This window comes from Armigeres subalbatus, chromosome 1 (genome assembly GCF_024139115.2).
Source record: "Armigeres subalbatus isolate Guangzhou_Male chromosome 1, GZ_Asu_2, whole genome shotgun sequence".
Classification (NCBI taxonomy): domain Eukaryota; kingdom Metazoa; phylum Arthropoda; class Insecta; order Diptera; family Culicidae; genus Armigeres; species Armigeres subalbatus.
The window spans coordinates 277,887,428-277,913,825 of NC_085139.1; the positions used below are offsets into that span (position 1 = coordinate 277,887,428).

The window sequence follows — 26,398 nt, forward strand, 5'->3', positions numbered from 1 at the left end:
TGAAAATTTTGAACTTTTTCGTGGAACATTTTGATTTCTTTATGAAAAATTCTTATTTCACAATTGCAGTTTTGCTTTCACAAGTGCTAATTTATTATTGTTGAAATTTTTTCGGAATTTACGCTGGAGTTGTTTTGTTTTTTTTCATTAACAATTTGTAGCAAAATTTCCAAGCAAAATTTTCCACAGAGAATTGTTCAAAAATCATTCGGAATGCCAGCACTTTATCAGGATTGTATGAAGTAAAGTCAAAGTTTTTTCTTGGATTATTGTAAAACATGAACATTTTTCAAAATTGTAGCTGCAGTCCGCTAATGCAAAAGTGTCGGCGGCGTGATGCCAAAAACCATCTGCGGCGGTGGCGCGGCGGATTTTTTCTTTATATTTTCCCATTTTTCCTTTCCAATTTTTTGTGGAAATTGAGACTGAATCGCAACCTGTTTTTTCGTTTATTTTTTATGGAAATGGGCTAAGGCTAAGATGGTCAAATAACGCAGATACGCATCGACGTTGCGACCGACGCTGCGTTACCGGTTATTTTCGATGCACACCTACGTCTTTTCAACGCTGAGTTGAAAAGACGCTACGTGGGCATCGGTTCTAAGATGCGCTTTGCGTTTAATGATTTGTATTTTACATCGCTATTGTTATTCACCAAAAACTTTTCGTATAAAAAAAGATCACGTGGTTCGAGAGCAACACCCCCCCTCTCCCCATGTGGCTTATCGTGGTCCTTTTGCAAACCCCCCCTCCCCCCATATATGACCACGTGGTTTCTGGACGGCCCCCAATGTGTTTTCCTGAGTTCCTATGAGATCTTATGATTGTCAATGAAAACTAATGAGTTCCTGTTAGGGATAATGAATTCCAGTGCGTAAGTGTCAGTGGACCCCATTAAATTCTCATGTGTGCCATTGAATTACTGTTAGCAATGAATGCTAATAAGTGCCAACAAATGATTAATGCGTTCTCTTGATTTTAGATGATTGCCAATGACTTACTTTGAGTGCCAATAAACGCCTGTGAAGGCCTAAGAGTTTCAGTGAGGTAGTGTCAATGAGTTCTATTAAGCCATAATGGCCAATGGGTCTCTTCGACCAGTGTTGAGAAATGTCACAAAAATGTCTTAAGATTGCTATTGTTTATTTGCTAATATTTTTTTACAAGTTATTTACAATTTTAGATTAAAGCATAATATAACTCTGGCGAACAGATCCTTGTTTTAAATACAAAATGTTTGAAATGGGCAGCAAACCAAAATTTCCATGAAGAATTAGACATTTTTCATAATAAAATAGGAAATTGCCAGTACTGAAATCAGGGTATGAGCAAAAAATTAATATAAAATTTCGAGAAATAATGCAAAAGTTCCATAAACAATAAAGAATTTTCCACAAAACAAAAAAACAGTGATTTTAAAAGCAAAAATTGCAATTATAAAAGAAGAATTATCTATAAAAAAAAATCAAAATATTCCACAAAAAAAAATACAAAATTTTCATACATAATATAAGCAACAAACAATTACAAAATTTTCCACAAAATATATTTTCCAAAAAAAATTTTTTTTTCATGAAATAATCAATAAAGAGCAAAAAAAATTAGAAAATTTCCATAAAAAAAATCAAAAAAGTAATAAATCTGATGAAATTTTCCATGAACTTTAAGCGCATTTAAAGAAGGGGTCATCCATGGAAAAAAGTTCAGTTTTATTGCTTTTTTATATTTCTTTATGGAAATGTTCATATTTTTTGCACTTTTTTGATTTTTTCGAGGAAAGTTTTTAATTTTTCGTGGAAAAAATTGTAATTGTTTATTGCTAATATTGATTTATTCATGGAAATTTAGTATTTTTTCCGTGGATTTTTTTTCTTTTATAATTACAATTTTTGCTTTTAAAGGTGAAAATAATTTTTTGTTTTGTGGAAAAATTTCAATTGTTTATGGAAATTTTGCATTATTTGGCTCCATGATGTCGAAATGACATTTTACAACGCTGCCTGTGAGTGCCAATGATTATAAGCTCCCTGAAGTGCTAGTGAAGATCAAAGGAATTCTCACAGTAGCATAGCCACGGGGGGAGGGGAAGAGGTTGAACATAACCCACCGCTACCCCCCCCCACCAATACAAAATTTTTAGAAGACATTTTTGACGTAGAACTACGTCTGTCTTTTCTGTATTGGGGTACACTTTACGATTGAAAAAAATCGAAAAACGTCTCGAAAATATGATAGACTTTGATCGTTAATATCTCAGCCGTTTCTCGATGGATTTTCAATTTTCTTGGAAGAGTCAACGCTGCATTTACGCGTTTTTTCACACGAATCGCTTTTTAAGCGATTTTTTTTTCAACCGAATTTCGGGATTTAGGCGGGATTCAGACAAATTTTGGAATATCCGCGGTTTTTTACGTTGTTTTGATTTACTCGGCCCATATTCTCCGCGTAAAAACCGACTCCAGTGTGCTACAATATTTATGTATATTTATTTACTACTGAAAACTTGCTTGTCTTGCTTCTTCTTCCATAGCACTACATTCCAACTGGAAATTGGCCTGATTTTCAGTTGATCTCGTCATCCCCGGATTCTGCGCTTTTGTTCGCAAGGCTAACTTGAGACCTCAAGCCAGCCAGCTTTTGGCTGGTGCAGTTCGTTTCTGCTAACGTTTTTTCTTGAAAGCTTGGGGGCGTTTGACGGCAGCTTCTCGCTTACGTCTATTGATGCCAGTAGAGGGGCTCGGAATGTTCTTCGCTGCTGCAGTGGATGCGTTCGGGAAACTGATTCCTAGGCTGGAAGCTAAGACTTGCGGTTGGCGGCAGTAGGTGCCTGCCGTAGTAAACGCAAAGTCCAACGCAACTCACGTGAAGGAATAATAATTATTATCAGTAAACTGTCAAACTTCTTTGTCGCGTCTACCACAAAACAGATAGGCATAATGTTTTACAAAACAGATAGGCATAAAGTTTTATTTTTATCATGCTTTTCAAAATTTCGTTCTAAAAATTATATACATTACCAGTGTTCGTAATGCTGACTTAATCTCAGGAGCAATTGGTAAACAACGAAAACAGATTCATCATGGGCTTAAAAAACATTTGCTTTGGTCTCATCGAACAGAAAAGTCGAAAACTTGTACATTACATACAGCTACGTAGTTCAATGTCACCTTTGCGTACAACCCGTTTGGGCAGCACCTTTGAGTTTTTTTTTCGAACCTTCTCGAATTGAATTTTTTCAGAACCCCCCCCCCTTCCACCCAGAGCAATTTTCTGGCAACGCCACTGAATTCTCATGAGCTTTATGTGACAGGGTATGCAACGCTGCTACTCGAGTAGTACACATGTTTCAAGTCAGTTGATGCAACTCGTTTGTGACCAAATGCAACCAAATGTGTCCGAAATGTGTTACTTGGGTACTGTTACACTGAATCTCATTGGCACTCCATCGCACTAACGGGACTCACATAACCCTCATTGCTGCGATTTTTTGGCATTTATGAACACACTTGGGCAATTACGGGAGTTCATTAGTATTCATCTACACTCACAGGAACTTATAAGCACTCACTGGTACTTAATAGCACTCTTTGAATCTCTTGGGAACTCATTGACAGTTATGGAAACGGTTAATGGACACTTATTCATTGAAATACCCACTCTCTAATTTGGCCCATTACATCCCATGTCGAAGAATTCGTCAAAACACTTAATCAACTATTTCATAAAAATCGCTCTTCGTGTAAATACAGAGTTCAGTGTACTTCATTCCCCCATTTAACCTCGCTCTTCCCATAGTGCTGGCGGTGGTGCACTTTTCCACACACAAAATAGGAGAATGAATCTTTTTTAATAAGAGGTAACAATGCTTTGGTTACACATGTGGACCTCAAGGCCTTTACTCCAGGAAAAACGTAGAGGAACTGAAATGGAACAGTTATTGAAGGCGTATTCCATTTGGCTTCCTGGATCAAATAGGGCAAGAACCATTTAACAAAAATAAGTTTCAGCCCTATAGATACGCTTGTAGACCTCAAGGCCTATACTCCAGGGAAATCTTGGATGACCTAAAAGGAAACAGCTATTAAATGTGTATCCAATTTGGTTTCATGGATCAAATAGGAGAACCACCATTTTTGAAAAGTGATTAAGTGGTTTAAATGGGACATGAATCAGTTTTTAAAAGATGTATAAGCCCGTTGGTTATGTGTGTTGATTTTACGGTCTTGGTTACACGTATAGACTCCAGGGAAATCTAGTATTGCTTGGATTCTTGGAGCACTTGTCGAAGGCAAATGTTGAATATGCAAAACAGCTACCTATTTAGTTCTTTTGTGTTTCTAAACGTGCCTTCTAATAGATTTACGTTTGGATTACAATAATGCTTAAAACTGACGTGAACGAAGTGACGTATAAAACCCAGATTAATCCACCGGAGATAAAGTTTTTCTCGTGTGTTATAAAAATAAAAAAATATTTTGGCCATAGTCCGATTGGGCCAATTTTCAATACGAAAAAATGGGATAGGATTCCGCGTGGATATTCCCCTCGGATATGTTACCTTGCCTGCGCTCAAAACTCTCGACGGTGTACAACACGCGTCGAAGTCGGACGCCGCGGCTTAACATTGGGCGGCTACAAGATGGTAGACTAGCCCAAGAATACGCGCAGCAGCTGGAAGTGGCACTTCCAACGGAAGAGCAGCTAGGCGCAGCGTCTCTTGAAGATGGCTGGAGAGATATTCGATCCGCCATTGGTAGCACCGCAACCGCTGCACTTGGCACGGTGCCCCCGGATCAGAGAAACAACTGGTATGACGGCGAATGTGAGCAGTTAGTGGAAGAGAAGAATGCAGCATGGGCGAGATTGCTGCAACACCGCACGAGGGCGAACGAGGCACGATATAAACAGGCGCGGAACAGACAAAACTCGATTTTCCGGAGGAAAAAGCGCCAGCAGGAAGATCGAGACCGTGAAGAAACGGAGCAACTGTACCGCGCTAATAACACACGAAAGTTCTATGAGAAGTTAAACCGTTCACGTAAGGGCCACGTGCCACAGCCTGATATGTGTAAGGACATAAACGGGAACCTTCTTACGAACGAGCGTGAGGTGATCCAAAGGTGGCGGCAGCACTACGAAGAACACCTGAATGGCGATGTGGCAGACGTAGATGGCGGTATGGTGATGGACCTGGGAGAACGCGCGCAGGACATAATTCTACCGGCTCCGGATCTCCAGGAAATCCAGGAGGAGATTGGCCGGCTGAAGAACAACAAAGCCCCTGGGGTTGACCAACTACCAGGAGAGCTATTTAAACACGGTGGTGAGGCACTGGCTAGAGCGCTGCACTGGGTCATTACCAAGATTTGGGAGGAGGAAGTTTTGCCGCAGGAGTGGATGGAAGGTGTCGTGTCCCATCTACAAAAAGGGCGATAAGCTGGATTGTAGCAACTACCGCGCAATCACATTGCTGAACGCCGCCTACAAGGTACTCTCCCAAATTTTATGCCGTCGACTAGCACCAACTGCAAGGGAGTTCGTGGGGCAGTACCAGGCGGGTTTATGGGCGAACGCTCCACCACGGACCAGGTGTTCGCCATTCGCCAAGTACTGCAGAAATGCCGCGAATACAACGTGCCCACACATCATCTATTCATCGACTTCAAAGCCGCATATGATACAATCGATCGGGACCAGCTATGGCAGCTAATGCACGAACACGGTTTTCCGGATAAACTGACACGGTTGATCAAAGCGACGATGGATCGGGTGATGTGCGTAGTTCGAGTTTCAGGGCATTCTCGAGTCCCTTCGAAACCCGCAGAGGGTTACGGCAAGGTGATGGTCTTTCGTGTTTGCTATTCAACATCGCTTTGGAAGGGGTAATACGAAGAGCAGGGATTAACACGAGTGGTACAATTTTCAATAAGTCCGTCCAGCTATTTGGTTTCGCCGACGACATAGATATTATGGCACGTAACTTTGAGAAGATGGAGGAAGCCTACATCAGACTGAAGAGGGAAGCTAAGCGGATCGGACTAGTCATCAACACGTCGAAGACGAAGTACATGATAGGAAGAGGTTCAAGAGAAGACAATGTGAGCCACCCACCGCGAGTTTGCATCGGTGGTGACGAAATCGAGGTGGTAGAAGAATTTGTGTACTTGGGCTCACTGGTGACTGCCGAAAATGACACCAGCAGAGAAATTCGGAGACGCATAGTGGCTGGAAATCGTACGTACTTTGACTCCGCAAGACGCTCCGATCGAATAGAGTTCGCCGCCGTACCAAACTGACAATCTACAAAACGCTAATTAGACCGGTAGTCCTCTACGGACACGAGACCTGGACGATGCTCGTGGAGGACCAACGCGCACTGGGAGTTTTCGAAAGGAAAGTGCTGCGTACCATCTATGGTGGGGTGCAGATGGCGGACGGTACGTGGAGGAGGCGAATGAACCACGAATTGCATCAGCTGTTGGGAGAACCATCCATCGTTCACACCGCGAAAATCGGACGACTGCGATGGGCCGGGCACGTAGCCAGAATGTCGGACAGTAACCCGGTGAAAATGGTTCTCGACAACGATCCGACGGGCACAAGAAGGCGAGGTGCGCAGCGGGCAAGGTGGATCGATCAGGTGGAAGATGACTTGCGGACCCTCCGTAGACTGCGTGGTTGGCGACGTGTAGCCATGGACCGAGCCGAATGGAGAAGACTCTTATATACCGCACAGGCCACTTCGGCCTTAGTCTGATTAAATAATAATAATAATAATGTTACCTTGCCGCGGTGGGTCGGCCATTAGCACTGAGATGGCAACTAAAGACATATTCTGTCGTGATGATATCAAATGTTGACTATTTTTATTTAATGCCGCGTCACAGTGATGAGGGATGTGATGAAGCTTTATTTTGCCACCGAAAAGTGAATCTCGTAACTGACCGCGACCCATAGAATTATAGTTATGCTATGCCTTTAGGGCTTCAAGACGATTTAGGGACCATTGCTCAACTCTTAAACTTGCCTCCTACGCTTTAATTAGATTTTTCGTTTAGGCGAAGAAGACCTTTGGGGCGATTTTTAGTCAAATAAATGAACATAGTGAACTGGCAGCTAAACGCAACATAATCTGAAAATGTGAACGGTTTTCAACTGTGGCCCGCTTTATCCTTCTGATTCAGCTTCAGATACTTTCACTAAATAATTTTCGAAATTCGAACTGATTGATATCAAAATCTAATGCGATATTATAGTTCAAAATACGTATCCATTAGAGTTTTCTACTCCATCAGCAGCATAATTATATTAAGTCTGACTCTTGCGAATTGATCAGTTAAATTTTTAAACGAACTTTTTGAGCCTTTTTTGTTTTATGGTATTGGGAATATAATTCAAACGCTACTAATGGGGGACCTTTAAATTAAAAAAAAAACAGCTCCGGCACAAGACCTAACTACTGCACACAATGTTCAAGTGGCCATCATAGGCTAGTCCATTGTGGGCTTGTGTCCTAGTAGGGGGAACGTAGGGAAGGGTTCAGCCTTGCCAAACTAAGCTACCAGGTCGCTCCAACTGAACACTTAAAAAAAATTAAAAAAAACTTTTGAGCCCATAGTCCGATTGGGCCAATTTTTAATACGAAACAATGGGATAGGGTTCCGCGTGGAATGCCTGAAAAATGAGTGTGAATTTTTTACGTGTTTCTCATGTAAAAAAAAAAAAGAATTTTGGCCATAACTTCAAAACCCATAGTCCGATCTGTCTAATTTTCAATAGGAAACAAAGGGACAAGATTCTGAATGTCGTCGAATGAAACTTGTTGCAGGTAAATCAGCTAAGAGTTAGTGCCTAAAAAGTGGGTGAGAATTTTTCTTGCAGAAAAATATATTTTCGCCATAACTCCGAAGCCCATAGTCCGATTCGGCCAATTTTCAATGCGAAACAATGGGAAAGGAATTTTACTTCAGACATCGCCTCATTGCAAACATCTAAACCCCCTATTACGAAAAAAGGGGGTTTGCAATGAGGCGGTGTCTAAAACAAAATTCGCGTTATCTGTTAGTGTAAATGTTTTTGTTTGTTCTCGAAGATATGTTCCAGAAAAAATCCACGCCTGACAGTTAAGGTTAGACTAAACAATAGACTAGGAACAAATACCGTATTTTTCGCCTGATGAAGACACCATCTCCGTGTCGAAACGTCGGATAAATATTCATCTTGTTTCAATAATTCAAGACTGCGTAGCCGTCCTTAAAATCGAAATAAAAATATACAGTCGATTTCTCAATAGTTCATTAAATGAATATTATTACATTCGCAGATTGCAAAACGTAAACATCTTAGTCCATCTTCAGAATTTTATAATATGTCCCCGACTTTTGAAGATTTCAAAACTTGTTCGGGGAATGTAGAGTGATAATACTTTTTTCCATATGATTTAAGAAAATGACCAAATGCTTTTTAATCACGAACTGTTAGCATAAAACTAAATATATGAATACTGAATACTAAAAGAAAACATTCCAATAAACACATTCCAATATGCGGGGTCGTTCAAAAATGGCTTCCCAGGTTTTAGGGGAGGAGGAGGTCTAAGATTTCGTGACAGTACATATACAATGTATACAAGAAAACCGTCAGAGGAAGAATAGAAATCTCAAAAACTAGTGGACGTCTAATTTGAATCACCTCGCCGAAACATCGAAGTTGACTCTGGTGTGTCATACTTATAATCATGAATTATCCTCTCTTACTGGAAGGTTTTCCGTAGGAATTCACCAAAGAATGTCGGCACGAATTCCTAAAGCGATTTCCACATGAATTCGTGGAAGACATTCCACTAAGAGAGCTTAAATAATTTTCTCAAAAGGTATTTTTTAGCATTCCTGTAGAATTTGAGAAGAAGTATTTTACAGGACTCCATCCAGATTATAACACGATTTTAATGTTTTTTAAATGATTTTTTTGAAGAACAAATAATTAATCATTCTGCCGCCATTCGAAGTTTATGCTCCATGTAATAAACTTTCGTTAAATTTTGTCAAAACAAAAAAATGTCCGAAAATTTGAAAGATCAAAATCTCTGACAATGAAAGTTGAATTGACATTTTATTCACATTTGAAGATAAATTATTCCGAGCTTCATCTGTTTGTCCGTTCTATTGTATCGAGATTGCATTTGATGACACCTAGTAATCAACTCATAGCCATCGATTCCAGCATGCATCGTCCTTGGATGGGATTCCTGAATAATGTGTATCAAGTACAAAGAGCGCTTTGAAACTCACTTAGACGAGTTTCAAAGGGATCACCTCTTACAATTATCTCCATTGCTAAAACTAATTTCCATTCCAATGTTACGAGAACACTCAAACAATGTAGCCCCGGCTGACGATGACAAGACGACGACGACGGAGCTATGATGATGGCACGTACCGCTTCTTACCATCATGTTCTCGGTAATTATAGGTGGCACAAAGTGCAGCACCTAGGACCAAACAGGAGCACCGGACTGAAGATGATCTGCTGCCTTGCTTACTCAAAGCGGCGATGGTCCGTCTTGGTTGGTTGGCATGCTTGGTTAGGGCTGCAGCGCAGCAATTCCACTTTATCCGGATGTAAGTGCAGCAGCGGCAGCTGTTGCTGCATCCAGCAGTGCAATGAACCTATAAAATGCAACATCTCCTTAGAAGTTGCACTCAACTAAAGTGAAGAGCTTCGGCCGTCCGGTCGTATTATTTGTTCTTCAGGGGAAGATGGGATGACGGCAATTGTGAGACGAAGTGTATAACAGTACCTCTACAATGCGAGGTCTTCGATGCGCTTTGTGCAATGAATCCGTCGCATACATTATTCATGACATTAGAGGAGTAGCGAGCAATTCCCGGGTAGCGGAGTAATTAAAACTATTCAGAAGAACAACCATTTAAGGTGCGTTTTCTTGGCACCTTGCTTTTTTCCTGATATCTATCAGCAGTTCTCAACATTTTTATTTGTAATTTTTAAATGCATTTGTTGTAGTACTTTTTGAAATTTCTGGATTCCAATGATTAAATTTGCTTTAGGGAACTTTATACTAAAATATATTTCCTTAATTTAAATTGCCAATTATGCTCGTCTAATAAATTACTTATTACTTTTCAATAGAAATAAAAAAACACTTTTCTTAATTTAATAAATTTGAAGATTTTTCTTATTTAACTGATGCTCTATTCAAGAACTATGATTCTTTCGAGACAATCGATTTATTCGTTATTCGAAAACCACTGAATTATACGATTTGAAAATCTCGATCACATATCATAGCAGCAAAACAGAACGAACTGGTCAGTGACCTGCCGCCTCAATTAGCTTCGTGAGCGCAAAAACCAGGTTAATTGCATTAACCTCCTACCAACTCGTTGCCTCGGTTGCGCGCCTGTGTCCCGTTTCTTGGTTCAAGTGGATAATGAAGCCATAGATCTAATGGAAGGATGTCAGTAAAAAACAAAACAGAAAAGCAACTTGGACCGTCGTCAGCTCATAAAACTAATGGCGCTCAGCGTCGTAACTTTGTCCATGCATCTCGCATCGTACGTCGTCATGACCACTCTCTCTCTCTCTGTACCACGCCATGGACCTTAATTAGAAATGACCCCTGGACGGCGCAAAGCAACAAACTATAGAAATAAGTTCCTAACCAAAACGGTCAGCGAGCGAGCGACACAAGCGCCGGCAGAAACTGCCGTTTCACCATCGGAAACGAAATTTTCCTGCGGAGATGACATCTGGTTGACACGGTGACTTGGCTTGGATGTGCCGGAAAACCGGACCATTTCCGGTTTGAAGAAGGTATCGCGCCGGGCACTACTATACTGGATCGGAAAGGCTTACGGCTCTGGACTTTTCTTCGATGGTGGGAGGGACGGTATGCAAAGTAGGATGGTACCCGCTCATCATGGGGGACTGAGCAGCAGTGTCGTAAAACAGAACGGTAATTGTAGTAAATGGAATGGTTGATGGAAAGCGAAAATGAGGGAAAAAATCCGGCCACAGCCAATCCAAACTGAATTTGTAGGCAAAGTGTAGTTACTTAGCTCCCGACTGGTTGCCGCTCGGAAGGCGATATAACTCGCCGGCGGATTACGGTTTATTGTCGAGCACCGAGCCGAGAGGGAAGTGTAATTAGTCACGAAAGGTAAAAATAAATGTGTCTAAAAGCTCAGACGCCAATGTTTTGCTTTATTGCATGCTGGCTGATCTCAATTGTTATGAAGTTTATTGCACAAATCACCCGAAAAGAAAATTTTATGGAAGTGTTGTAACATTTCGAATGAATTTTTTCTATGTAGATATTTTTAACCAATCAATCGAAACTAAAAATAAGCTCAAGCCTATTTTTTATTAATGTTTTCAACGTTTAAATTATATGTGTATATATGAAGTCAAATGAATTTGATTTTTAGGTATGTACTTACAAAATATCTATAGGTAATCGGTTGGATGTAGCTAATCTGAAATGAAAAAAAAAAAAGAAAGTTGATTCCAATGTTTTGTGTTGTTCTTTATGTGCGTTATTTTTATGTGCGAAATTCCAACCGGAATTCTTTTGGGAACTCCCAAAGGATTTTTTAAAGAAGATCGGTGGATATCCAGCGGAATTTCAAAGGTCACCGCCATCGGATTGGTAACACTTGACAATTTCAGTCTTTGTGAACAACGGAGTTAAGTTCCGCCCTGTTCTAAAGCTGGGGGAAGTCATTTGGCCCAGCCGGGGTAGAGTATTCCTTGATTAAAACTCCCCACACTTCTGCCAAGTTGCTGAAGTTGATAAGTTGTGTTACGATTGACGGGGATACCTTCGAGTTGGTCGGTGAATTTGTCTACCTTGGATCCTTTCTAACGGCTGATAGTAATGTTAATCGTGCAATACAAAGTCGCATCATCTTTGGAAGTTGGGCTCACTACGGGCTTCAGAAGAAACTGCGGTCAAACATGATTCACCACCGCAACAAATGTGTTATGTACAAGACGCTGATAAGACCAGTAGTCCTCTACGGACACAAAACATAAACAATGCTCGAGGAGGACTTGCAAGCACTCGGAGTATTCGAGATACGAGTGCTTAGGACCATTTTTGGCGGCGTGCAAGAAGCCGGTGTGTGGCGGCGAAGAATGAACCACGAGCTCGCCCAGCTCTATGGCGAACCCAGTATCCAGAAAGTAGCTAAAGCCGAAAGGGTACGATGGGCAGGACATGTTGCCGACAGCAACCCTGGTGTTCGCTTCCGATCCGGCAGGTACGAGACGACGTGTAGCACAGTGAGCAAGGTGGGCAGACCAGGTGCACAAAAAAAAAACGATTTAAAAAGTGGGCTGCGGTTAGCAACATCTATCGTCTAGACCAGCGGTTCTCAACCTGGGGTACATGTACCCCTAGGGGTACCTTCGCCGGGCCCAAGGAATACCTCGGACAAGAATGCATAATGGCGGATGTATTACAATTTTAATCAAAACTTATTGATGAAGTTTTGATGTTTTGTTTGTTTGTTTGTTTTTATTTGAGACACATAGGCGATTGCTATGTCGGTTGCTATGATTGGAAGTTCAAAATTTATTCAAATAATTCATGCTTTAATTCAGTATTTTTGTTTATTCTTCAAATGCAATCTGCGACTACCACAGGTTCTGAACTAAAATTTAGAGTCTACACGTTCGGCAGCTTCCGTTTGAGAGGCATGCAGGTTAATGCAGATAAAAAGCATGTTTCTATGTTTCTTGAAAGCCTCCTTCTAAGGAGCTCGGAGGACTCAATTCAAGAGGATCGGATGACTTCTTCAAGAAGATCGGGAGTCACCTTTCAAAAGGTTCGTAAACCTACTTCCAAGAGGTTCAGAGGCATTCTTTCAAGAGGTTCAGATGCCCTCTTCCAAGAGGCCCGAAAGCTCTCTTTTAAGAAGCCTGGAAGCCTCGGAAGCCTTCGGAAACCTTTTTTCAAGGTGCTGGAAGCCTACTTTTAAGAAGCTCGAAAACCTCTTTTGAAGTGGTTTGGAAGTCTCCTTTCAAGAGGCCCGGAAGCCTAATTTCAAGAGGCCCGAAGCCTCCTTTCAAGAGGCCCGGAAGCCTCCTTCCAAGCGGCCCGAGAGCCTCCTTTCAAGAGGCCCGGAAGCCTCCTTTCAAGAGGCCCGGAAGCCTCCTTTCAAGAGGCCCCCAAGCCTCCTTTCAAGAGGCCCGGAAGCCTCCTTTCAAGAGGCCCGGAAGCCTCCTTTCAAGAGGCCCGGAAGCCTCCTTTCAAGAGCCCCGGAACCCTCCTTTCAAGAGGCCCGGAAGCCTCCTTTCAAGATGCCCGGAAGCCTCCTTTCAAGAGGCCCGGAAGCCTCCTTTCAAGAGGCCCGGAAGCCTCCTTTCAAGAGGCCCGGAAGCCTCCTTTCAAGAGGCCCGGAAGCCTCCTTTCAAGAGGCCCGGAAGCCTCATTTCAAGAGGCCTGGAAGCCTCCTTTCAAGAGGCCCGGAAGCCTCCTTTCAAGAGGCCTGGAAGCCTCCTTTCAAGAGGCCCGGAAGCTTCCTTTTAATAGGCCCGGAAGCCTCCTTTAAAGAGGCCCGGAAGCCTCTTTTCAAGAGGCTCCTTTCAAGAGACCCGGAAGCCTCCTTTCAAGAGGCCCGGAAGCCTCCTTTCAAGAGGTCCGGAAGCCTCCTTTCAAGAGGCCCGGAAGCCTCTTTCAAGAGGCCCGGAAGCCTCCTTTCAAGAGGCCCGAAAGCCTTCTTTCAAGAGGCCCGCAAGCCTCCTTTCAAGAGGCCCGGAAGCCTCCTTTCAAGAGGCCCGGAAGCCTCCTTTCAAGAGGCCCGGAAGCCTCCTTTCAAGAGGCCCGGAAGCCTCCTTTCAAGAGGCCCGGAAGCCTCCTTTCAAGAGGCCCGGAAGCCTCCTTTCAAGAGGCCCGGAAGCCTCCTTTCAAGAGGCCCGAACGCCTCCTTTCAAGAGGCCCGGAAGCCTCCTTTCAAGAGGCCCGGAAGCCTCCTTTCAAGAAGCCTGAAGCCTCCGTTCAAGTGGCCTCGAAGCCTTTTTTCAAGAGGCCCGGACGCCTCTTTTCAAGACGCCCGGACGCCTCGTTTCAAGACGCCTCGAAGACTCCTTTCAAGAGGCCCGGAAGCCTCCTTTCAAGAGGTCCGGAAGCCTCCTTTCAAGAGGCCCTGAAGCCTCCTTTCAAGAGGCCCGGAAGCCTCCTTTCAAGAGGCCTGAAGCCTCCTTTCAAGAGGCCCGGAAGCCTCCTTTCAAGAGGTGTGTTCATGTTCCTGATTTTTTTTAGAAAATGCAGCAAAATTCATGATCCAAGGTCGTATTTTCTACAAAATTGGCATCAAAAATGGCTGTTGTTTTCATAAAAACTTTGTAGCGCGAAAATGCTAACACGATAGCAGCACACATGTTTCACATAGGTTACTGCAACTGTTATGTAACCAGATTTAGTCACAATCAAGTTGCTGCAACCATTTATGTCTGACTTGTGCTGCTCGGGCAAGCATTTTCAGGGGTAAATGGGGCAAAACGACCAGTTGATTTCCGGTGAATGAAAATAGCGCCAATCGATTTGTCGTGGATTTTTCCTCTAGTAAATGTATTTTTCTGGTGCACCAGGTAGCCGCAATAAATAGGTACCTTTTTTGGGTCCGTTTGCTCCAACTGTGGGTTGGTCGGCCGTTTTTTCCAGCCACATTTGTTTGTTTATAACTTTTTTCCTGATTTTTTTCATCGATGAAAAAATCATAGATGTGGTTGTAAAACTACGACAGTAAAAATCGCTTTCGAAAAGTCTAACCAGATTAAGTACAAGTATTCCGTAAGAAAAACTCTAATGTTGGCGTCCTGATTTTCCAACAAGTTCTAAGCTCACACGTTCTGAGCCAAGACTTCGGTCGTTAGGTTAGGACATGAATATATCCTTCTCAAGGCAGTTCTTCAATTTAAAATCTCCGAAGAACAGCGCGTATCGTTCATCATCCCGTATAAGTTGGGAAGCCAGATTTCTATGAGTCGGGTATCGTCTGGTCTCTGTGGTCACCTATTCATCATTTTTTTTTAATTTTATTTGAGTGTCAGAGTTTTTCAACACCAGTACCTGACAAGTTACGAAGTAACCCCAGAAAATCGACGTGTCGCACTTTATGGATCTTTCCTTATATAAATAGAGTAGGGTCTCCAATAAGGCTTGCGCGCAAAGGCGTAGGATTGCCAATCCGAAGATGGCGAGTTCGATCCTCGGTCCGGTCTAGGATGTTTTCGGGTGGGCATAGTGTATCCACACAAGATACATACTCAATGTATTACTCATGTATTATTATAGTAATAATGCAATGGCGGGCATAGAAACTACAAAGATGAAGAAATGGAGTACAGTAGACGTTCGATAACTGCATTAGCATTAGCATTTAGCAGTTCGCACAAATTCGTAGGTGGTACAAGCCAAGACTATTGTATGAGAGTAGTATCACTTTCAACCGTTACCACAGATATTGATTTGGGACTAATCACTATCTCTTAGATGGAAGCAATGCACTCTCCAATAGTCAAGATCTGTCCTGGCCACGTCCTTGCGAATGCTGAGGAAGGGGAAGGATGGTTTGTTGGACACCTACTTAAGAAAGATGCAGAGAACTCTACGACCTCTCATAGGTGCCACGGGAGGTTTTGGGATTTTGTGGAAGGTTATAACAGTAGGAATCGTTTTGGTAGAAACGTGAAACACAGAAAGAACTAAGATAGAAATACAAAGTAGGAAAGGGACGAGCCTGGAATTGAACCCACGACCTCCTGCTTATAAGGCAGAAGCGATAGCCACTAGACCACCGAGCTCGTCTTACAGTAGACGTTCGATAACTGCAAGTCATTTAACTGCAATGCTTTTTAACTGCAATTTGATAGTTGCAACAGTTTTGCAGTTATCGGACCGCTAAACTTAAAACTGATGTCAAACGCAATGACAGCTGCATTGCGCTGCACATTTAGATGCACTTTTATTGTATCTGACGTCGATTGACAACCGTTTGACGTCTAAAATGCGTTGCAGTTGTCGAACGGCATTCGTTAACTGAAAAGTAAACATTTTGCAGTTATCGAACGGCTACTGTAGTCCAATTGATTTATACCGTGCTTTTCTAGTGGTCATTAAGTTGTTGGTAGGTATGTGTTACTTGTTTTAGAAAACTGCTTATAAGGTGGAATAGAACTGGAAATATTTCTTGGGTACAGCCGAAATGACTGACGAATTCATTTCGTCGAATGAAAAATATCGAAATTAAATAGTTCAAAAGAAGCCGATGAAACATACGGCACGAAATTAATGTCATTGCAACATATGTACCTCAGAGTTACAGGCGCTGAACCAATCAAGCAAACAAACAAACAATCACTCTTGTAACCGAAGGCCCAATCTGTTCCCAGCTGGCTTTACTCTCACACGGGGTCACCTGCTGGGAAAACGTATACAAATTAATTAACTAAATTGACATTCGCATCAACCAACTTGCTCGTCGTTCGTGCCTAGTATCGATTTAATTAAAAATGCAAATTTCATTAAAATTAAAAACAAACAAATCCTGTCATACCAGCAAACACAGCTGATGCTGATGGTTCTGTTGTGTTTCCAGCGGGCTACAGTATGCTACTTTTTAGTTCGATCGAGGAAAAAAAAATGCAGTGTTATAAAAACAATCACATAAGTACCTGCCAGCTGCAGTGTGCTGATGATGATGATGGAGCACTGTGAACTTTTTTGCGCCATTCGTTTTCATTCATAATACGGTGTGCGCCTTTAATTATGTGACAATACTCCCATGCTCGGATAGAGCGCCACCTCTGCGTCGATTTGCGAACCCATCCATCGGACATCAATTATTCCTGCCAATGCGGCGCATCGACCTGGGTTGATGATTAAGTTTAAACAAATTTTATGCACAAACTATGCATGCATCGAGTGTCTACGTTGTGGTTGCGCGGCTTTTAACTCACAATTAATTCATGAATCGACTAATAGAATCCCGAACCGTCTGACTTTGAGGCGATGGTGGTGCGCTTCGCGATGGTTTTTGCACGGTCCGATTCGAACAAAAAAAAAACGCGTAACCAATTTAAATGCCATTTTCGATGGGAAACGATGGCTTGAAAATATATTGGACCAACCACATCACGAAATATGAGCATCGAGTGAAAAAAAAGTAGAAACATAAAAGCATAAAACCACGCACAGACTACACTCTGTTTTTGGGGTTTCTGCGGTATGGGCCTCGATTTCATTCGCGCTCGATGATTTTACTTGTCTGACTCTCTTTTGTTTAATAAATATTTATGACCAAGTGCTTTGACCGGGTATATCTATCTATACCTACGCCTTCGCAAGCTCACTGTTTTCTCCGTAGAATACTGGCTACAGTTTTGGCACAGGAAAAAAGCAGAGCAGAAATTGTTCATAAATATGTAGAAGTAGGAAAACAAAATTGCTGACTGCCCCCATCCCAAAACACCGTGCTGCCATCTATCAGTGCGGGCTACCACCATCACCGACGCGCGTTACCGGGAAGATCACGTAATTTCGTTTACTCTGCCACAAAGCGCACAAAGCACAGGCTCATTTCAATCAGATTCCGGCCATTAGTCATGATTATTAATTCATTCCCCGGAACGAGACCGACGCAAGCAACGAGGCAAGGATCCTCCCGAAAAATAAAATAAAAACCGTCTCCATTGCTTGTTCTTATCTTTGTACCGCTGGCACTGGCTGGCCCGAAGGTTGTGTTGCGATGGCGAGTGATTCCCGGCACTACTGTGACGAGACGAGGGAAAATCGACTCATAAATAAGCCGATTATAATATTTAAACTGGGGCTCCTTTTCGGGTCCCTCCAGGGGGAGGAACAATTTTGGAGATTTTTCCCCCGGGTTGAATCAAGCACTTCCGGAAAGGTCGATGGGCAAATTTTGGAGGATTAATTCGGTGCCCTCTTTCAAGCGAGCTTTTAGCAGGGCTTGTTCTCCTGAGGGTATTGGGATATGAATCCAAATCGGCTGTAGATTTTATTTGTCTCTCTAATTAGGCGTATTTGATGTCTAATTAAGCACGGAACCAAAATCCTTTTACTTTCATATATTTTAGAAGTATAGAAACTAGTTTAAAATATATTTTATTAGAAAATATTTTGTAGATTTTTTGTCAGATTACATATTTTCATTTTTTTTCTTTGAGCTTAACTTTCCCACGGCATAATAATAACGATTCTGAATCATGGTTTTTGAAGGCATCAACTACGTAATTTCTAGATAGGGGGAAAGATGGCTTTGACAGGTTTTGTTCTATTATTGTCAGGGGGGTTTTTGTCGACCAAATTTTATGAAATTAGGCCACAATATTCTTTGATATGCAAAGAATGGTTAGGCCAAATTTGAGCATAGTCAGTCATAAAAAACCCCTGCCAATAATAGAACAAAACCTGCCAAAGCCGTCATTCCACCTATTATATATGTTTTTTAAATGTTCTTACTTTTTTCCAATGTATTATTGTATTGACGTCTGCCGCTTGAAATCTTCTTCAGCGTCTTGTAATTGCTCAAATATTTTCAATGAAAACACATATTGGTGCGATAAAAAAACATTTTATACGTGTTAATTGAAATAAATGGACATATAAAGACATATTGATCTGATTGAATTTGGAAATTCGTTGACATTTTTACAAGTTTCAAGTGTAACTGCCAGTTCTCTGACACAATGAGCAAAGAGTTTTGAAATAAATAGGATATATGAATTTGTATTGTAGTGTCATGACTTATGAGTGTTTCGTAAAGTATGATCGTTTAAACATTTGTCACAATAATCAAAGTATTCTTTTATATCATTTCGTAATATCTTGAAGACCAGCAAGCCAGATTTAAAGGCATTTGAAAGTTTTTTGTTTTTTTTTTAATTTCTAGCGAGACTGGTCTGTGTGATGTTTTGCTGAACAATGTAGCTTGGTGCATATCACATCAGAGTCAGCTCCAAGTCACGAAGAAGAGCGAACATTCAGAAATATGAACGAAAATAGAACAAATTTTTAATACATCCAGCGGATAACGGAAATGTTCGAATAGTCATATTGCATATTGCATATACATATTGCACCGCAAGTTTGATTTGAATGTAGGTCGGGTATCGGAATCAATATAACAGTAACAACTTCTAGATCTAAGATATTAAAATCATGAAAATGTTGTTTCTTTCTATTAGGAAGTGAGATATTGTTGCCAATATTGACCACCTACATGATAAGTTAGCTTTCCTACATGATAAGGTAGGTTTCCGGAAACCTGTCGTAAATGGTATAAATGTGACCACACTCACTCATGGGCCCTGAGTACTCCTAGGGCAAATGTAAAAATCTCTATCCTGAGCGAGGGATCGCTTTAGCCTTGACATGGGGCCAGGTCGGATTCCTATCGACATCCTTTATTTTATGCCTTTCTCGTATAAGTATACCTAACTTTTATCGAAGGCTCGAATGCCCATAGTGTTATACATCAATCGACTCAGTTCGACGTTGAGATGATGTCTGTATGTGTGTATGTATGTAATTGTGTGGCTGAACATGATTAGTTTTAGGAAACCCCCTCCTTCCGCGTGGACAACTGCTCATTTAAATGTTCAATAATTTTAATGAACCTTGTACATTCGACATACCGCTCTCCTCCCAAAATTGTCCACATGGTATATGGACATTTGAAACTCACTTTGGTACTTAGCTTTATCCAATTTGCTCACAGCAGGTTACATTCAACGTCTAAATTTTTCTGAATTTTCTCGAGAAATTTTACTTAAAACGCCGAAACATTGAAAAATGTGTTGTTTTTTTATGGTTATTTCATCTTCATCAAATATGGTGAGGACAAAACAGGCCGAGTTAGGCACGGGAACTCGCAGGTTGCTGTAATTGATAAATACATTGCTATGGTAACCAATTTAAAGTTTCAATATGGTTTGGTGTGCTATGGTCACAACTATCATCTCCTCCCTTTAGTTTAGATAGTGCGGCTCGAATCCTGCCGATAGCCATCTTGTTCACCACTATGGCCCGGACAAAACCTCAAAAAAATTTACGTTCGTTTCAGCGAAACTCGTATTTTTTTTAATTTCACACATATATTAAATGAAATGATTCCAAAATTTGATGATTGTAGCTTGTAAATTTAATTTTTGATGGCTTGTTGAAGTAAATGCTGTAAAGCATCTCTCAAACAAATATGTATGGAAAAAGGAAATTTGACTAAAGGAACGATTCGGAACTATCTGTTGGCCATAGCAGAAGGGAATCCCCTCACAAAGAATAACAACTAGAGTTCCCTCTCTACATCACGGCAGGCTACTGACTGATCCTGATACTTCTGCCAGCAGCTACAGTAATACATTCATTACAATATTTCTTATTCTACCCAAAAGCAACTACAACCAACTGGCGCCTGCTTCCTAATCATCTACGAATTATAGCGAAGCGTTGCACACTACCTGATATTCCAACACTCCTCCTTAGTGTGCACGCCTCGCTACTGTCCTGGCTCCTCCTAACACTGAGCCTCTAGTCCTGAGCTCCTCCTCGCCGAAATTCCTGGTCCAATTCCTCGTACAAATGGCCCTCACTCCGAAGTTTGTACGCCAACCTCTCTAGCACATGCGCCCGTACAAGTGGCCCGACTCCGATGCTTGTACGACGCCTCTCGATGCTCTACCGACCAGCTCCTGTTTCGACCCGTAGCTCCTCCTGGACTCCTGCTGACCAGCCAGCATCCTACCAAACGTTCCGACCTACTGATGAATTCCGTCCGGCGCTACCCACGACTTACGTGACCGATCCATGATCCCACTGCGCCACGTGATTTATGCGGCCGATCCGTGATCCCACTGCGATAACGTCGACGGCCATAACATTCCACTAAGATGGAGAACGGAATCGTTCCTGGACCCATAACCTGTTGGTCATAGCAGAAGGGAACCCCTCACAAAGAATAACAACCGAAGGCTACCAGGACGAAACACGGATGGGAATGGTAGGCATTTTTTCATGTCACTCATTCCGCGAAGCAGTCAAAGGAAAACAAAAATCCGGCAGAAGCGGCAGAGTATCGCTGACGAAAGTCAGACGGTGGTTTCGACAGTGCTCTTTCCTCCCTAAAATTGTTTTCATGTAATATTTGTAGAATGTATTCTCGCTTAATATAGAGTTTAGGACTACAGCATCAGAGAATTCAATTCTGTGCTTTTTGCGCTGCGTACGAGCCGAAACAAGAAAGAAAGAACATGCAAATGGCGTAAAATGGACGGCAACAGGCTCTCACACAGAGCAAACAGTCTGCTCCTTTAGAAGAAAAACGGTTGAAAAATTTTGGGGACATTTTTTTTGGTTCGGTTTGTTCGGTGCATGTAATTTGGCCGGATAAATTGTAAGAGCTTGTTAAATAACAGTTTTTCGCTGACTCTGACTGAACAAACCATTAGGCCGAAACCAAATGGGCAGAAAGGGCAATTTGGCCGGATGGATCATACGACTGTAAATGTTGTTTGGCCGAACCATAGTAAATATGAAAATGTGAAGTGATAAATGATAATTGAGAAGTGGAGAAATGAGAAGTACGAAGTGATAAATGAGAAATGAGTAGTGAGAGAGAAAAGTGAGACGTATCCATTTTTATAAGGAATTTTTTACTGAGAAATGAGAAGTTTGAAATGTGGAATGAGCAGTGAGACTTGTGACATCTCACTTCTCACTTTTCTCAGTGAGAAGTAAGAAGTGAGAAATTAGGAGTGAGAAGTGAAACGTCTCACATCTCACTTCCCATTTCTCATTTCACACTTCTCACAGTGAAATATTGAGAAGAGCGAAGCGAGAAGTTGGAAACGAGAAACGAGAAATGGGAAGTGAGAAGTGATTGAAGTGGTGAGAAATGAGAGATCTTACTTTTCACTTATAATTTCTCGCTTCTCATTTCTCACTCCTCACTTCTCAATTATAATTATTCACTTCGCTCGACGCTTTTAGCCATATGATCCATTTAGCCAATGACATTTATGTGATCCGTTCAAATGACTTATTTGGTCAAACTACAATTTCTGTCAAACGACTATTTCAGCTAAACGACATTTTTGGCCAATTGCCCTGTTCGGCCAAACTACGTTTTCGGCCCTATGATCCATTCGGCCGAATGACCCTTTCTGCCAAACGACTTTTGCTTCCAAATGACCTATGCAGGCAAAAGACCAGTTCGGTCGTACGTCCCTTTCGGCCGTATTTCGTTTTGGGTCAAATGACATTTTCGGTAACCCCGATTTCGGTAGACCAACTGTTTCAACACACATTTCGAGCGTCTTCTTGTACATTGCTAAAGATGATCCTAAGCACCTGTCTCTTGAATACTCCGAGTGCTTGCAAGTCCTCCTCGAGCATTGTTCATATTTCATGTCGGTAGAGGACTACCCTGCCGCTAACCGCAAGTCGAGCACATCTGTATATGGACCTCCATATACAGATGGGCTCGACTTGCGGTTAGCGGCAGTACCGGTCTTATCAGCGTTCTGTACATGGCATGCAATGGTGAATCTTTTTTGACCGCAGTTTCTTCTGGAGCCCGTAGTAGGCCCGACTTCTACACTGCTTCCCAGGTGGGCCCTGTCGCGCTCGGTTCCGCCCACAAGCGTCTTCGACGCATTCACCACCAGTTCAACTTTTGTTGCTTTACGTTTCAGGCGGGTGTACATTTCTGTAAATGTTCGGCCGACAATGTCCATGTCATCCGCGAAACAAATAAATTGACTGAATCTGTTGAAAATCGTACCCGGCTGGTACACCCAGTTGAACAACAGGCACAAAAGTCTTAGTCCCCAGCGCGATTCGAACGAACTGGAGTGTTCGCCCGAAATCTTCACACAGTTTTGCACACCATCCACCATTGCTTTGATCAGTCTGGTAAGCTTCTCAGGGAAGCTGTTCTTGTCCATAATTTTCCATAGCTCTACGCGGTCAATACTGTCGTATGCCGCCTTGACATCAATAAACAGATGGTGCGTTGGGACCTGGTATTCATAGCATTTTTGAAGGATTATCCGTACAGTAAAGATCTGGTCCGTTGTCGAGCGGCCGTCAACGAAGTCGGCTTGATAACTGCCCATAAACTCATTCACCAATGGTGACAGACGACGAAAGATGATCTGGGTTATTATTTTGTAGGCGGCATTAGGGATGGTGATCACTCGAAAGTTCCATACTCTCCAGTTTGTCGCCTTTCTTGTAGATGGGACATATGACCCCTTCCTTCCACTTCTACGGTAGCTGTTCAGTTTCCCAGATTCTGACTACCAGTTTGTGCAGGCAAGTGGCCAGCTTTTCCGGGCCCATGTTGATGAGCTCAGCTCCGATACCATCCTTACCAGCTGCTTTATTGGTCTTTAGCTGTTGAATGGCATTCTTAATTTCCCTCAAGGTGGGAGCTGGTTGGCTTCCATCGTCCGCTAAACTGACGTAGTCATCTTCTCTTAGCGCCATTTAAATGTTCATCGTTGTGCTTCCACATTTAGATCACCACACGTTCGTCCGTCAAGATGCTCCCTGCATATCTTGGCTCGCGGTACGAAGCCTTTGCGGGATGCGTTGAGCTTCTGAAAAAACTTGCGTATTTCTTGACAACGACACAGCTGTTCCATCTCCTCGCACTCCGCTTGTTCCAGGCGGCGTTTATTCTCCTGAAAAAGGAGTGTCTTCTGTCTCCGTTTCCGTCTATAACGTTCAACGTTCTTCCGGGTACCTTGCTGCTGCTTGCCCGCTCGTGCTGCGTCCTTCTCCTTCAAAATCTGTCTGTATTTTTCGTCGAACCAATCGTCCCGTCGACTTCGTCCCACATACCCGGTGTTGTTCTCCGCTGCGTCGTTAATGGCTGCTTTGACTGTATTCCAGCAGTCCTCAAGATGGGCCTCATCGAGCTCACCCTCTTCCGGCAACGCAATGCAGTGGCGACATCAGGTTACTTCAGTCGCTCTAGGTCGTACCGTGGCGGTCGTCGGTACCGAACATTGTTGATGACGGGTAGTTTTGGACGCAGTTTAACCATCACCAGATAGTGGCCATCACCATCACCAGATAGAGCCGATATTAGCGCCACGATATGTCCTGACGTCGATAATGTCGGAGAAGTGCCGTCCATCAATCAGAACGTGGTCGATTTGTGATTCTGTCTGCATTAGTGATCTCCATATTTTTTAGGTTATGTGCTGTTAATACATAAGTTTATTACTTCCATAAAAACAAAAATAAAATTCAAATACTGAGAAGTCCGCTATTGATTATTTTTCACTGTAATTTAAAATATCAAATATCTACCAGAAAATTTCGCAAAAGCTTGCATCATTAAATTCAACCCACGATAACGAGCCACACAATCCAGCACAAAGGATGCTTGTCTTGCAGTTCTTCGCCAGTTGTTTATAAACAACAGTTCGATCATAAACAGAATCGACGTTTTACTCGAAACCGTTCAAGCAACGAAAAAAATGCACCCTCCTCACCCAAGCGCGTGTGCTGTCTATGTTTTCCTGTCGGAGTATGTGATGATTGCGAAAAAAAAAGTTACTCTCAATGTTATGATTTTTGATGTGCTTGCGTACCGTTCTTTTCCAGTCTCTCCTCTTGTCATTCACCGTAAATCCCAACTATGTATGGGCGATGCTCAACTCAAAAATGATGAAGTGGTGGAGACGAGAGGCAGAGAACAAGACGAACAACGAGCCAACGAGTATTATGTGAACAATTTTTGCATTCTCCAAACGGTCCAATTTCACCGCTGCTGCCGCCCCGCCCCGGCACCTATCATCGCAAGATATTCTTCGACCAAGCTCAGACGGATTACGGTGGTGTGTTGAAAGGCTCGACCAAACATGTGAAAAGTGGTATCGCGTCGAGAGAAGGAGGAGCAAACTCGCATGCGAAGTGCTCAACAGCTCGTCTCGACGAGGTATCGAATTGTTTACTCATAGCATTATAACCATCAGCACGCAGTCAGAGGCTAGGCAAAGGCAAGACATTCGTGCTGCTTGGGCGCTGGGCTCCTCTTGGTCATGGTGCGACGACGTCGCACGGTGAGAACTGGGGTATGACGATAAGATTCAGTACGGGGAGCGGACCATCATCAATGGGGAGCCGGATTTCGCAAAAGTTTGCACCACCGCACCGCTGCTGCTCAGTTCAGAGTATTTGGTTGATTTAGGGTGGCTTTCGTGGCAAGGTTTGACCATCAGCAATCTTCTTTCGTGGTTGAATGATTGAATTGTGGCATAACAGATGTTTCATATTTTCAACCACGTAGTGAAATATGTTGTGACTGTACTGCCGTCATACGCATATTTGTCCCAAGTTTGCTGGAATTCCTATGAACATGGAACAATTGGGTGGCAGTGTACTACAGTAACAATATTTCGATAACTGTTGAATCAAATCAGCCAATCAGACAACTAACAGATTGACGTAAATTTCAACCCTAATTCACTCTTATTTTCAAAACAATACATATATTTTTACAAAGAAACACTTGTGTCGTCGATTTTTAATCATGTCAGTGGTATTTTCCAAAGCTCGTTGCCCTATCCGATAGAGGAAAGCCTGTTTTCATACCCGCTTATAGCAAAAATTTGCCGAATCATATTCAAAGCGCTTAACAATCTTTGTATAGAAAAATATATGTACAGTCACTCTCAAAATTGAGCGTACAGTATGGATTAGTTGACTACATTCGAAAATTTCAAAGGAAATTAAATAGTTAGCTCGGTTGTTTTAATGCATTTCAATATTCATCTCTTCCTCCAATGTATCCGTACATAAAATTATTTGAAATTGTTTCTCTAAAGTTCATTTATTTGAAAATAATCTTAAAATACGCCTATTAGATGTGACAAAATTGAGCGTACAGCGAATTTTCTCTATAAAATTTCTTATTATAAACATGATTAATGTATTTTAATATTGTTTTCATGATTATATTATAATAATAAACATCCGCTACTTAAACATTCAATGTTTTGAAATTAAACCATGTTTTTGGTCAAAATGGCGAACAAGTGAAAAGTAACAACATTGCTTTTAACAATTCAATGCCTGTGGGCAAAATACATGCTTTAATTTGTATGTCTCACCGGCATCGTATCTTATATATGATAGATAATCGAAATCGAGTGAGACATACGATTAATTTGTCAAAATTCAGTCGGTAAATGATGAAAACAGATGTAAACATACAGAGAAAACGACAAATATTAGGAATGACATAATTCAAATTAAGTATTTCTTTAACTTAAATTTGTTTTAAAGCTCGATTATTGTCTCAGGTCTTTCATTAAGAGTAATATTATTAAATCCAATCAT

At 41.9% G+C, this 26,398-nt stretch overlaps 2 protein-coding genes across 13 annotated transcripts in view; one reads left to right on the forward strand and one right to left on the reverse strand.

The window, feature by feature from the left end:
* LOC134207634 (cation-independent mannose-6-phosphate receptor) overlaps nucleotides 1–26,398 on the forward strand; it is a 614,852-nt gene that overhangs the window by 160,270 nt on the left and 428,184 nt on the right. The window lies entirely within an intron of this gene.
* LOC134207633 (protein toll-like) overlaps nucleotides 1–26,398 on the reverse strand; it is a 265,471-nt gene that overhangs the window by 101,356 nt on the left and 137,717 nt on the right. The window contains exon 3 of one of the 2 annotated variants that reach the window (XM_062683375.1): nucleotides 11,460–11,495. The exons of the other annotated variant lie outside the window; for it this stretch is intronic. The gene's annotated coding sequence lies outside the window, so the exon portion shown is untranslated. The remainder of the gene's footprint in view (nucleotides 1–11,459; nucleotides 11,496–26,398) is intronic. 2 annotated transcript variants of the gene reach the window in all.